This window comes from Psammomys obesus, unplaced genomic scaffold, assembly GCF_907164565.1.
Source record: "Psammomys obesus unplaced genomic scaffold, mPsaObe1.curated_primary_1811, whole genome shotgun sequence".
NCBI lineage: Eukaryota > Metazoa > Chordata > Mammalia > Rodentia > Muridae > Psammomys > Psammomys obesus.
The window spans coordinates 13973640-13987625 of NW_026596088.1; the positions used below are offsets into that span (position 1 = coordinate 13973640).

Sequence of the window (13986 nt, forward strand, 5' to 3'; positions counted from 1 at the left end):
CAACTTTATGGATCCTCTCTGTATTAGGTCCATTCTCCAGATCTGGAAAAAGAAAGTTGAAGAGACTTGACTTGCATTCCCAAGGGTTATATTGAGTTGCTCAGTGGGAATCCATCTGGTTCTGAGTCCACACTCTTAAGGATGGCAAGGGCTAGCAGAATGCACATGATCGGTTTCATACCATGCTTAGCACCCAGGAAGCACTCAGTTGTATCTGCTTATGTTATCTCTGTGCCACGAGGACCCACAGAAGGAACGGCAGAGGTGAAAGGTGGCCTCTATAGACAGAAGCATTTCCCTTGATGGGCCTCAACATCACAACTGGAGGCTTTTGAGCAAGGCCAAAGAAGCTGGGATGCACCCAAGCTCGGAGGTGCAGGCCTGTCATTCTAAGCTACCCAAGAGGCTGAGGTGGGAGTACTCTGACCTGCCTGGACTATTGGGTTAAGGGTATACACTTACCCAGAGATAAAGGGATTTTCATCAGAGCTGGGGAGGACTCTGCAGCGGTGCTTCCCAGAGAGCTCCTTGGAGTGTTCTGCACAGTGCTACCCAATGCTCTGCAGAGTGCTCCCCGGGGCACTCCTGGAGAGCCCATAGCCTTACATAAAAAAATACATCCACAGTTTACGTTTTCAGGGTGAGAAAATCAGCAGAGGGAGTTAGTTACCCGCCTCTCTCCATACCAGCTCATCCTGGCAGCATCACGCTATCCCAATAAAAATCACAGATCCTCAGAGGGTCTCTGGGTCCTGTCATCTCTACTCTGAGCACAGACTCAGCATCGATTTCCTGGCCCATTCTGACAGCCTTTGAAGACTCTGCCACCTCCCTCCCACAGTCCGGCCCCCAGACTTCCACCAGCTGGCTTTCTAAAATAAATGTGTTGACCAACATCACTCACCTCCTGAAAAATGTCTGCTGGAAGCAAAACATTGAGAGAACAGCACCAGGTCTGAACGCATGCAGGCAGAAGCTAACTCAGCCACAGACTCATCACAGCACACGGTAAAACGAAGTGGAAGCATGGGACAATGGTTGGGTGGACAGAGGAGGGGGAACAATATTTTTACAGACAGGTGATAAATCACTTGAATGGAAACGGGAACGGAGAAGGCTAAGCGCTGTGTAACACTTTCCTCTGAAATTAAACATTGTATCCTTAAGGGAAGCTCCTTAAGCACTAAGGTAAACAACTCAAAATAGCCTCAGGAAGTCCCTGAAACTAACCAGATTCATTAGGTACCTCCCCATTAGAGTAAACAATAAAAGTGAGAGTCCCTTTGAGATGAGGCAAAGGCATGCTGCAAAGAAAACTCTCCGACAAGCAAAGTTGCAAAAGAGACTGAGACCTGGCCAGCTGTCAGAAGCGCTCAGACTAGCCAAGCTGCCTAGAAGTGGGTTAGACCAACTGAAAGGCCTGGAAAGGTCACTCTCCAACCTGTTCAGCTGCTTGAAGGATGTGTTCCAGAGTCTCAGCTTTGTGAGATATCACCTGAGCTGGGGTGGACTTTGATGATGCAGCTGTCTTTGAGTCATTTCTCTCCTTTATGTAAACCCAATAAACCTCATTGGTTCACCAAGTTGGACTTTGACAGCATCCGTACTTTGGTCTGTCATGGGCTCCTTATCAGAGGTGAAGAGCATGTCTGTTGCATCTCCCAGCAAGAGTTTTGCCACACAATACTGAGCCAGGCACAAATGTGGGTAAATAGCAAGAGACTGAGGTGAGTTGAGTGCAAAGGCCTGAGGCAAGAAAGAGGACTGGAGAGAAAGATGCAGAGTCTGATGAAAGATGAAAACTCAGCTACGCAGAGTGCTAAAGGGTGAGATGAAGGGGTGTCAGGAAGGGCGAGACATTCAGTTTCTATTCCAAACATGGCAGAAGGCCACTGGAGAGTCAGGAATAAGAAAGGGGCATGATAGCCTTGCTTGCCTAAGAAACACTGACAGCAGAAGGACCAGTATGGCCAGAGGTGACTCACTACGACAAAGAGGGGCTGGATGAGGGCAGAAAGGGCTGGTGCCTTTCAAGAGTACTCTGAAGGAAAACTCTAAGAATCACTGTTAGGCTAAGTGAGGAAGGAGAGAGGATACAGAATCAACGATAGCATTCCACAATCGGGGCCTAGATGGTTTTAGAGAAGATGGGGAGGTCTGAGCAAGAGCAAGGCTGTCTGGGGAATCAGTCTTATTTCTCTTTTCTTTCTTTCTTTCTTTCTTTCTTTCTTTCTTTCTTTCTTTCTTTTCTCAAGTCAGGGTTTCACTGTGTAGCCTTGGCTGTCCTGGACACGCTTTGTAGACCAGGCTTGCCTTGAACTCCCAGCAATCCACTTGCCTCTGCCACCACACCCGGCTCAGTCTTATCTTTTAAAAGAACAAATTGGAACTTTTGGACCGGTCGGGGATGGCCAGGGCATTGTGTAGCATGGCTGAGTGTAGGTGTGTGAGATGAGGGCCCAGGAGCAAGGTCCAGGCTGGCACCAAGACTCAAGGGTGGGCTGTGTCTGCCTGTGGACTGTGTGTTGACCATGACACAGAAACTTGGTGCTCCACTGCTGAGCCCAGCCCCAGACATGCACCCTGTGTCTCACCATTGGACAGGCCCATATCTCTGCCCTGAGACCCTTCTGCTTGGGATGTGGCTGGCACACTGGCACTTTTCCGGCACTTACCTCTTTAGATTCCCTCTAGAGTCTCCTTCACAGCCCTTTCTGCCACCCCTCCTGTCCTCAAGCCTCTGCAGGACTGTGGTGGCAAGCCTCTTTCTCTGGGTCCCAGCACCTAACTCGAAATCTGAGCTCAGGGGAGATTTGGGTGAATGGAGTCCTCGCTGCAGGGAGGTGTGGAAGAAACCACGGGCAGCAGAGACTGGAGGCCCAGCTGCCGTCTGCACTGGAAATGGCTGCAAAACAAGGCGCTGTGACTGAGCACTAATAACGCTCAATGGGGTGGAACCCTTTCTTCCCTTGAGAAAGGGTTTTTCTAGCAACAAAAAGCTTCAAGAAATCCAAATGCTGAGCATCTCAGGAGGTGGCAAAGTGTAATGAACATGTGGCTGGTGAAGGTGTGTAGGCTTCAGCTGCAGAAAACCCAATGTGCTGCCTAGTTTTATGTCAACTTGACACAACTAGCGTCATCGGAGAGGAGGGAACCTCAACTGAGAAAATTCCTCCATCAGGTCAAGCTGTAGGCAGGCCTGTAGGGCACTTTCTTAATTACTGATCGATGGGGGAGGACCAGCACATTGTGGGTGGGCCACCCCTGAGCTGGAGATCCTGGCTACTGTAAGAAAGCAGGCTGAGCAAGCCATGGGGAGTAGGCTAGTAAGCTGCACTCTGCATGGCCTCAGCCTCAGCTCCTGCCTCCAGGTTCCTGCACTGTCTGAGTTCCTGTCCTGACTTTCCTTGACTAGGATGAGGAAGCATAAGCTAAATAAACTCCTTCTTCCCCAAGTACCTTTTGGTCATGATGTTTCATCACAACAGTGATAACTCTACCTGGGATACCCAGTGAGTCTGAAATCAGCTCACCGAGAGTCCAGGTTGTACCATTTAATTCTGGGAGTGATGCTGGGAAATAGGCCTTGGAACCTGCCCTATGAGGACAGGAAAGGCCTGAGGATTTTCTGGGAAGTAGAGGCAATATGGCACCAATGCCGATATATCTTCCACTGCCTACCAGAGCCTCATCTATGGCTCAGGGCCCTGCAGCAGGCAGGGTTTAGGGGCTAAGGCCAGGAGTGGGTCTGAGAAGGGTAGCACTAACTCAGGGTTCCTGAGCAGCTCCCAACAGAAGGTAAGTGGAACTGAACCTCCACCTGCAGGCTGGGCCCCTGTGTTCTTCCTTACTCACTGGGGCTGCCAGTGTCAAAAGTCTGCGCCCTCTGCCTACAGCTACCTTAGGAAAACGTGAGCGGGAAAGGAAAGGGTGTCATCACGTGTGACTATGAAGGCCCACGAAAAGGGAGACAGCAGAACAGCAGCGAAAGAGCAGCAGCCCAAATCCAACCCAGTGCATGGTGCTCTGCTGGGGTTGGGGGTCGGCCACGGGGGCAAAGAACCCTGGGTCTGGACTTCCGCCACTCACTTGCACATGCTCACTACATTAACTTCTCTAACCCTAACTCGGTTTCCGTATCTACAGGGAGCAAGGCACACCCTGTTCCCAAAGCTGCCTGTGTTCTGAGGTGCATGTGGCTGGCACACAACAAACAGGGGGTGTGGGGGGCTGGCCACTTCTTCATCGCTAAGGCTCAGTAAGCACAGAAAAGTGGCAGAAAGAGACAGCTGTGGGAAAGCACAGTGAAACCCAGGGATGGCGAATAGCACCTCTGAGGACTCACCACAGCACAAGGAAACTACTCAAGAGAGATGAAAGTGGGGGGGGGGGGTGACTAGGGCACTAGCCAGCCCTGACTCCCCGGCAAGCCGAGGCTAGCTAGACGACATGACCTTGTGGAAAATGGGAGGGGGGGATTCATGGCGGGAGAGGGGAAAACGGAAATTTTCTTTAAGAAATTCTAAGTCTCTGTTTTGTGTTTTTGTTTTCTAGGATGGGATGAAAGAATAGGGAAAGCATAATGAGAGGAAATAGGAAAAGAGATGCACTAACTTTGAATATATCAACACACTGACAGAAATCAGAGGAAGGTAACATGCATACATAAAGAACAACACTGTTTTAATGGACATCACTGCCTATGAATTATTCATGGATTTAATCTTCTCTGTCCAACTCCTATTCAATCTTCAGTACCCTACTTGCTTGATAACCTTTTCCAATACACCCCTGACTCTGCCTGGAAAGTCATTTTCTTGCTTTTGTTGCTATTTCTAGACAGGCTGGAGCTGTGTAGAACTGACTGGCCTGGGATTCGCTACACAGACCAGGCTGACTTCAACCTTGTGGTGATTCCTCGGGCCTCTCTCCCCAAATGCTTGGTTTATAGGACCTATGCCCGCTTGGAGGACGCGGAAAGGCAGGCTGAGAAGACAGCAGTTTCTATGTCAGATTCTGAAACCAGTCACTCACCTGAGCTAGACACGCAGCCAGGGGTGTTTGGTTATCATCCACGGGTCCTTTCTGAAGTCAACAGATTGTCCAGCAGCAAGTGAAAGGATGGGCAAAGGTGTCACCGTCTGAGAGCAGGACTTCTCAGGTTCAGACACTGCCAGGTTGACTGTCAGCGAACCCAGAACTTACTGCTGGGTGTTAAATGTTTATCATGAAAAAAATTCCTTCAATAAGAGCAGCAGCCATGGGCATGCTTCTCTATGCCAGGTGCTGTCCAGGCACTTGGCACCCAGGCTGGCCAATGTGGGTCACACAGTCACCGGGCACGAGGCCAGTAAAGGCCTGTCTGCCTCAGGGAGACGAAGACCTTAGAGTCACACATAAAACAGTGCTCAGTCATTTTTGTCAAAGACAAAACAACATATTTTTGTGGTGACAATAGTATGGGGGTGTAACCAGCAATTCGCAGTGATCTCCTCGTGTGTCACCTCACTGCCCTCCACAGCTTTGACCCTGCAGCTTCTCTAGTCTTCCCACAGCTACTGCTAACAAGGGTAGTTCTGGAAACAAGGCTTGTGATAGCAGATACTGGAGCGTCGGTGTTTTCTCCATGTGAGAATCACATAAATGGTACTTCTCAGGTCGTATCCCACCTACAGAACAGTAACGGCCTGAGGGTTTGTCTTGGGTCAGGACATAGCTGACAACCCAAAGCAGGCCTGTCTCCAAAGCCTATGGCCAGGTGACAAGTGCTCCTTGAAAGATGTGAATCTAGGAGGTTCTCTGCACTTTCAGCACATCTCAGTCTGCAGCCAATAAAGGTGCCCCTCCCCTCACTATCACCCCTGTCCCTGTTCCAACTGTCCCCTTTCCCCACCTGGTCAGAAGCCATTTCTGTTTTGTTTTTCTCACTAAACTACAGTGTGAGTCATTTGGACTTGAGCCGGGCTGCCCTTAGAAGGCCCCAACAGCCTGGTAAAGTGAACTGGGGAACCCTGCTTCCTCTGCAGCCCAGCCCCTGACCAGCTGCTGGGAGTCTACATCAAACTTCCCTATCACTGGGCTATGGGAAGAGGGTCCTGATGGTCACAGAAGCCAATGATCATAGAGTACCAAAGCAGGGAAGGGGTACCTTCTGGCTGGGCAAGAAGGAGATATTTCTTTAGCCAAGACAATGATATCTCTATTTTTCAAAGTGGCACATTAGTCCCCTGAGAGGAGGAGGTGTAGCTGAGTGATAAATTATGCAAGGAAAACACACAGCAACAGCGGCAGTGGCGGCGGACACATCTGTACCACAAAGCGGCCTCTCTTAAGTAACTTCAGTTTCTCCCGTATCCTTTCTACAGAACCTAAGACCACAAACGCTAATGCAAGGGCTACTCGGGGTCCTGATAGGCTCCAGAGGACAAAGATGGCAGGCACACAGGTCATTATGACCTGCATGGTCAGTCATCCTTGGGAGTATATGGAGATTCACACACAAGTCTCTATCCTAGGAGGCCCAGCAACGGCTTTCATTATAGAAAAAAAAAAAAGAAAAAGAAAAAAAAAAGACAAGGGGGATCCAGAGTAGACAAAGCACACCAAGAAGGGGCAGACTCCAAGTATAGATGCTTTCTCATGCATCTGGACGCTTCTACGATGGCTCCAATGCAGATCCCGGGACGTGAGGCTTGGGCTAATCCCATGGGCATAGCACAAGGAAGTTCCATGGTGCGGAGGGCCTGCTAGGCTCTTTCACAGCACCCAGACAGAGAAGGGAGAAGCCACAGGTAAGTGACAGGTCCCTTAGGCTGTCAGTCAATGCAATGTGGGGTAGTGCTGAGGTACTGTTCTGAGGTTTAGGTATTGTGGCCATCCTGGTGCTCACAGGGGCTACCCAACAACATGGAAACAAGCAGCCATTAGCCCAATAACCACACAGATAAATGCAAGATGATGCCTGTTATGAATGCTGGTGAGGAAGAGGAGGAGGATGGGTGGCTGGTACACATGACACAGGACACAGAAGAATGGGCACAAGCATACATCGGCAGCCGGAACCTACTGCCACATTCAGTCAGGACCTCAGATGCATGGTGTCTTCTGGGTAGTCACAATTGTACGTCAGTAGACGTGCTCTGAGCCCCTCTGTGCAGTAGCTTCCAAGGTGCACCAAGCACTTTGGCAATGTTTGACACACAGAGAGCTGCCAAGCAAGGTGGACAATGACATGTAAAAAGCAATAGTTGCTCAGAGCTGGCGAACTTGCTTGGTGTGTGAAGGCCGTATGCTCAATCCCCAGAACCAAAACCAGGTTCTATTTTTCCCCCATGGAAAGACCTAGCTTTCATATCAAGAAAGGCTTTCCACTGTATCTGCTGAAATGCAAGGAGCACACAGACGTGGGATAGGCAGAGCAGGGGAAAATGCTTTCCCTGCAGAGGGGGCAGCTGTGGAAAGTCCCTGCACGGGAAGGCAGCCTGATAGGAAGGAAAGCAGGCGAAAGCCTGTTCGGGCACCCTGGTTAGCAAGACACTGCGGGCCTAGAAAAACTCTCTTCTGGGAAGCCTTCCCAGATTGCTGAGGGCCCACAGATAAGAGCTGCATTCTTGGCACACTATCCAGTTCTACACAGAAGAAGGAAGTAAAGGAGACAAGCACAGGGCTGAGGGTCCGCTGTAAACTCAGTCACTGTGTTAGCTCCTGGAGTGAATGCACCCACTGGCCTGGGACACCTCGTCAGAGCCCTGCAGTCACGCCACTCCTCAGGCTACGCTCACTGAGGACATCACAAGTCTCCAAATGTGGTAGCACCCACAGAGGGTGACTAGGGATCCAAGCCCTCCAGCCAGACCAAGGGAAAAGGCCACCAAACACGAGTTGGCAAGAATCAATACTGGGCTAACTTAGGATATTTGAGGTTCATCTAAGATCAAGTTGGGTGAACTTCATTCCTAAGAATTCCCTGATGGAAAAAAAAAAATTAAAAAAAAAAAAAAAAAAGAATTCCCTGATGGGTTATTTTTCATTTTGAATTGCAAGTATTATTTTATAAATAACAACAAAATAAAATTGAAAGTTGGAGGCAAAGAATGTAGACAATAAATGCCCCTGAAGTTCCAGGATGCCAGGAAACACAACAACCAGCCACAAACTCCAGTCTGGAACAGCCTGCCCATCGCCTGAAGCTAAGAAAAGGACTGGCTCCATCAAATTCATCCACCGACAAACTTCCAGCTCCAGGTACATCTGATCACATTACAAATCTGCTGTTTAGCTGTGCAAACAGGTTCTGCTATCCACACTCTCTCAACAAACACTTCCTGAGCCAGGTGCACTGTTCTAGCTGGGAACGAAGAGGGAGGGGTGTGTATGCATCCGTATTTGTGTGTGTCCGTGTGTGTGTGTGTGTGTGTGTGTGTATGCATGTGTGTGTGTTCTTTACCCTTAAGCTTGGTTTACTGAGCATGACAGATAAGTAAGTCCCCTATAAGTGCCTTATGCACCAGAGAGCCATGCAATGTATTATGGGAGGCAGGTGGAAGGTCGAAGCTCAGCTCCAGGTACAGGGAGGAAATGAGGGGGTGTCCAGTAGAACAGGGAAACTGTAGCTGCATCCCCAGGTGGGGAGTAGTGGCCAGCTCACTCCCAGGGGAGAACCCGGAGCTTGCAAATGTCTCATAAGTAGAGGCCATCAGTGGCTGGGCTGAGGCTGGGACTGTGACAATGAGGGAAGTGGCTGAATACCAGGTGACGGGGAGACCACAGCTCTGAAAGGGCTGTAACGCCTCCACTCTCAAGCCAGTGAGCACCCTCAGAGGTTTAAGTAGGAGAAAGCCATATGAGGTGTGTGAGTCAGAAACATGGTATTGACAGGAGTGTGAGCTAGCATGAAGGATAAAGGTGGATGTGACAACCAAGTAATAGGATTGGAAGAGAGAAAGGGAGGCAGGGAGGGAGGAGGGAGAGAGTAGGGAGTAGATTTATTTTTAAACGAGTCCTAAAAAATAGTAAGAGAAGAAAAGTAATTGACGAAGGCCAATGAGGTGGCTCAGCGGGCGAAAGTGACTACCACACAGGTCGGACAGTCGAGCTGATCCCAACTCCATGTCGGGGGGAAGGAACAGATTCTTAGAAGTTATACTCTAGCCTCTGCACAAGTATGCAGGCACACTCGAGCACGCACGCACACATGCACACACACACACAGGTGGAGGACAGAGAAGAGAGGCTAAATAAAAATAAAGTGAAGAGTTCGAAAATTATAAGAACATGGGAGACACTGGATATGACAGCTGAGGGAAAGGATAAGCCAAGGATGAGTCTAGACGTGGAGAGGGAGCCAGACAAGGACACTCAGGAGAGGGGGGTGACAGCTGTTGGGAGCCTTGGCAAGGTCTGGTGAGAAACAGGTTTATAGTCTTGAGGACAAAGGAGGACAGGAGAACAGCAGGAAGATAAGGAAGGGGCCAGGCAGAATCTGACACTAACGATGGGGAAAGGGTAGGGGACAAGCAGGCTGAAGAGGTTAAAGGAGATCCAGGCCAGGGGGATGACCCAGGGCCAGAACACTGAGCACAGCCAGAGCCCTCAGGAGGGTGCCCTTGACTGAGGGAGCAAGGGCAATGCAGTCCTAAGCAAAAGACCAAGAGCAAGTGTGGAGCGCTCAGCTGACAAACCCACAGCCTCTCCAAGCACTTCCTCTGTTTCCCCACAGGCTCCCACTTCACTTGTAGGACAGGCCTTCCCTGACCACCCTACCTGACCCATCAGCCCCTCATTCTCTACACTACCTCACTTTACGACTTACCATGAACGTATTCCTAGCAGTCCTGGACATGCTGCTGGCTGCATGGTGATGACTGAGACCCCATCCCGTGTCACCTCTGTAACTGTGGTACTGAGAGCAGGGCCTGTCACAAGAGGCTGAGCACTGTGTCAGTGGTAGTAGTTTGAATGAGAATGGCCCCCGTAGGCTGCTAGATCTAAAAACTTGGTCCCCAGTCAGTGGAACTATCTGGGAAGGCTTAGGTGTGGCCTTGTAGGAGGAGTTTTGACCCTCAGGGCAGGCTTTGCGGCCTGGTGGCTGTGTCTCAAGATAGAAGCTCTCAGCTCCTGCTCCAGTGCACTGCCTGCTACTATGCTCCCTGCCATGACGGTTATGGACTCCAACCCTCTGAAACTATAAGCCCCAAATTGTTTGGTCACGGTGTCTTACCACAGCAACGGGAGAGCAACTAAGTCAGTATCCAATGTCACCTGGCTCACTGGAAACAACACATTAGTGAGCACATGACACACTCCACGCCTGACTGCGCTAAGTGCTGGGGACACAGTGAGAAAACAAAACTAGATCCTTTAGACTTGGTGCTGTCTGTAGATAACAGACCAGTGCCCATCAAGCAGGAAAACGGCAACATGGTGACCACAGAGCCAGGACTGGAACTCCATTCTCATGCCTTCTGTGGCAGCCCCTCTCCCAGGGCCACCGCCTTCTCCAACTGACGGACAATCTTCCCGAGAAGTTATTAAGTGCTTGAGGTTGGAGCATCACCTCTTCCACATTTTCAAATGCTTCTCACCCTTTCAGCAAACTCCGAAGAAGTGCGAACACCTGCCCTACACTCTCAATTGTTAATCTGACTCCATCTATTTCTACACGAGTGGGAGAAGAAATCCCAGACTTAGATAAGAGAAAGCAAGCAGCACAGGGTCATGCAGAAGTGGGTGCCGGCTCCTTGTTACTTTGGATGGGCTAGTCAACTTCTTAGTGACTGGATTTCCTTACAGCTGAAACCACAACACTGCTGTCTCCCGGCAGAGGTCATGCAGAGTTGAAACGATAGCGCTTTACTTGATACAGGATGAGGGCTCAGTCAACAGTGGCCCTATAGGTGTATGCCCGCTGCTTCTGCTGTTCGATCTCTACCTGCTACCTTCATACAAACCAGGTAAAAAGTACTAAGATTTCCAACCGTGAAGCATTTGTCAAGACACACAGAACACAAACTGTCAGTGACCCAAGGAATAATCACAAAGCCCACACACTTATCCAGACCCTCCTGCCCCCCTGTCACAGTAAGTCTGACTTTGGTTATTCTATTTTCTCCTCCATCTTATGCACATACAACTATTTCCCCCAACAGATCAAATCTCGTCTCATGGCAAGAGTCCAAACCCAGGTTGGATCCCATGGTGCAAGTTGCAGCAGAGTTGGGAACATCACACCTCAAAGCTGGCCTAAGAACACAGTCAGAAGCCCCATGTGCACACAAGCGCCAGCACACTCAGCTCCAAGAAAGGCAAAGAGCACTGGTCACAACATGCTTGGCCTGCCTCAGAGCTGCAGGGTAGGCTCTTCTGGCACACAAGTACCCTTTCCGTGGCCTCGGGGTATCTCTCACATTCTTCCTCCCACCTCAAGCTATGGATGTTTTCTAAAACTCAGCCCTCCACCTCCAAGAAAGTGGATAGACCCACTTTCTTTACACCCTGTGTCTGTGTTCCCTGTCATCTTTGGACTCTTTTTTCATCTACCTTTTCTTCTTAGATAATGCCAAGGCACCACTTGTCTATGAGGTCCATCCTGCAAGTCAGGAGTCCTTCTCTGACCTCTGTCTACACCAGTGGGTCCCAACCTTCCTAAAGCTGCGACCCTTTAATACAGTTCCTCATGTTGTGGTGACCCCAACCGTAACAGCATTTTCATTGCTACTTCATAACTGTAATTTTGCTGTTATGAATAATAATGTAAATACCTGACATTCAGGATATCTGATATGTGACCCCTGTGAAGAAGTCATCATTTAAGCGCCCCAAAAAAGTCACAACACACAGGTTGAGAACCACTGATCTATACCAATCCTACAAACCTGGAGTTGAGATTTCACTATCCTTTCCGCTTATAATACAGACTTCTCTGGGGCTCAGGCTTCATAGCATCCACTGAGCACCTGCAATAATTACAATTCTCCTCTTCATCCCAAACACAACCTCAACTGCATCATTTGGTAAAAAGGCACCAAACAAACTTACCAACGAAGGCCTAGGGTTCCACATTTGAAACCTTAAATTTGGTTCCAAAAGCATACACTGTAGCCAACACCACCTGAAAGCAAGGAAACAAAAGTTTAGCTCTAAAAGAGAATGTTGCATGTTGTCTTCCAAACTGGCACTATGTATCAAGTTTTGACTAACAATTCTCTGCTTCTGTCTAGGAAACTCCACGTTACCCTGCAAACTCATTGGCCTTAGAGGGCCTCCCTGACACCCTGGTACTCACCCTCTCAGCTTTCATGGAACACTGGTGACATGTCTATTGTAATACGTGAAACGGTACATATGAAAGAATTTCTTATTTGTGGGAGGGAGGGTTCTGGACTACAGGTTTTTCAAGAGATTTGTGGAATTCACCCTACCCCTTGAAGCCACTGTCTAGAACACCACATGCATTTATAAAGTGGATGGGAAAACAAGCCATTCAGTTCTGAAAGAACATGGTTTTCACCACAGGAATGCATGCCCCAGTCCCACTGCTTTGAATAGGCAACAGTTTGCCAGAAGGATTAATGAAAGTAATCCAGAGGCACACCTTGGCAATGACACACCCCTGGGCAGGAACCTTCAGAAGCTCCCAGAATCAAAGCCAGGATGTCAGGCATGTACCAACTGGCCCAGTCTCACTTGGCAGCCTTAGCTCACCTGCATTCCTCAAATAGACCCTACTGCCCAGAAAGACACAGAGGCCTCACCAGCCTCTAGTCGGGTCTCTTCTTTCACCGCCCTGACCACCTACTGATGTCATCCATTACAACACTGTAGTCTACACCAGGTTTATAATGACCCCTCAACCCTGATTTTTCCTTAAACTGTGGCGAAATACATGTAAAATAAAGTTCATCATCTCAACCACTTGGCAATATACAGCTTGGCAGTATTCATCATGTTCATATTGCACAACCACCATCACCATCCACCTCCAGAACTCTCCTCATCCGTGGAATGGAAACTCTATCTCAGCCCCTGGGACCAGTGAGTCTTAGTACAGTATGCATTCATGCATGAGTGAATGAATACCCTGCCGAACACTCCCAGAGTACTATATTTACATCTTTAACAGATTCAGTTTTATCCATCTTCAATCACAGGCATGCACGTGCACACACACACTTCCCCTTGGGGCAGATATTTAAATCTGCCTATAAGGTAAGACTTAGCTAAACACAGGACTGTGACTTGTCCTTCAAGCCAGCAGACCCACAGTCATGTCCTAATCCCGCTTTGTAGGACTTGGCCTCAGTTAATCAGCACTTTAGCTTGCTACTCTCCACTATGGCTTGTGCGCTTTCCTGGTTTTCTACTCACCTCACTGACTCTTTGTTTCTTTTTTCTTATCCTGCCAGGTCTTCTATCAGGGATCCCAGGGACCACTTTTTTTCTCCTCTTTTTGCTATCACTCCCTGGTGGTCGATATAGTTTGATCCAGATTATCACCTTCACACCGGAAGCTCGCCTAGATTCTTCTCCCAGCCTTCTCCTTTGACCAATAGTCAATTGCTGGGGTCAAGTCAGAGGTCAAGTGCACAGAGCTCCATGTGGATTGCGGTGGGTGTCTCAAGCTCAGCACGTCTAACACAGACTCCATCCTCCGCAGACTTGCTGCTGGCAGTGTTAGCATCTCAGCACACGGCAACGTTTCCAGCTGCCATTCTCAGGCCTTACCCTTCCCTCCATATCCAAGGCTCATCCAAACTTGTTCTCACATCCACGTACTATTAGCAAGGCCACTTCTCATCACTAACTCTGCTACCTCACCATTCTAGACTGTTAGGACAGCTTCCTAATGGGGTCCTTGCTTCTAACCTCAGGGCTGTTCACACCTCTAGCCATAGCTGATTCTCATTAGAGGAAGAAGCCTGTTACTACATGACATGAGTCATATCAGGTCACTTTGCTTGAATGTGCACAGTCTTCCTGGCAAGGATG

The 13986-nt window shown here is 49.2% G+C and overlaps 1 protein-coding gene across 3 annotated transcripts in view; it reads right to left on the reverse strand.

Annotated features, from left to right (window-relative positions):
• The window catches only part of Bmal1 (basic helix-loop-helix ARNT like 1), a 94666-nt gene that overhangs the window by 58467 nt on the left and 22213 nt on the right, over positions 1–13986 (reverse strand). For all 3 annotated transcript variants that reach the window (XM_055627467.1, XM_055627468.1, XM_055627464.1), the window contains exon 2: positions 12037–12109. The gene's annotated coding sequence lies outside the window, so the exon portion shown is untranslated. The remainder of the gene's footprint in view (positions 1–12036; positions 12110–13986) is intronic.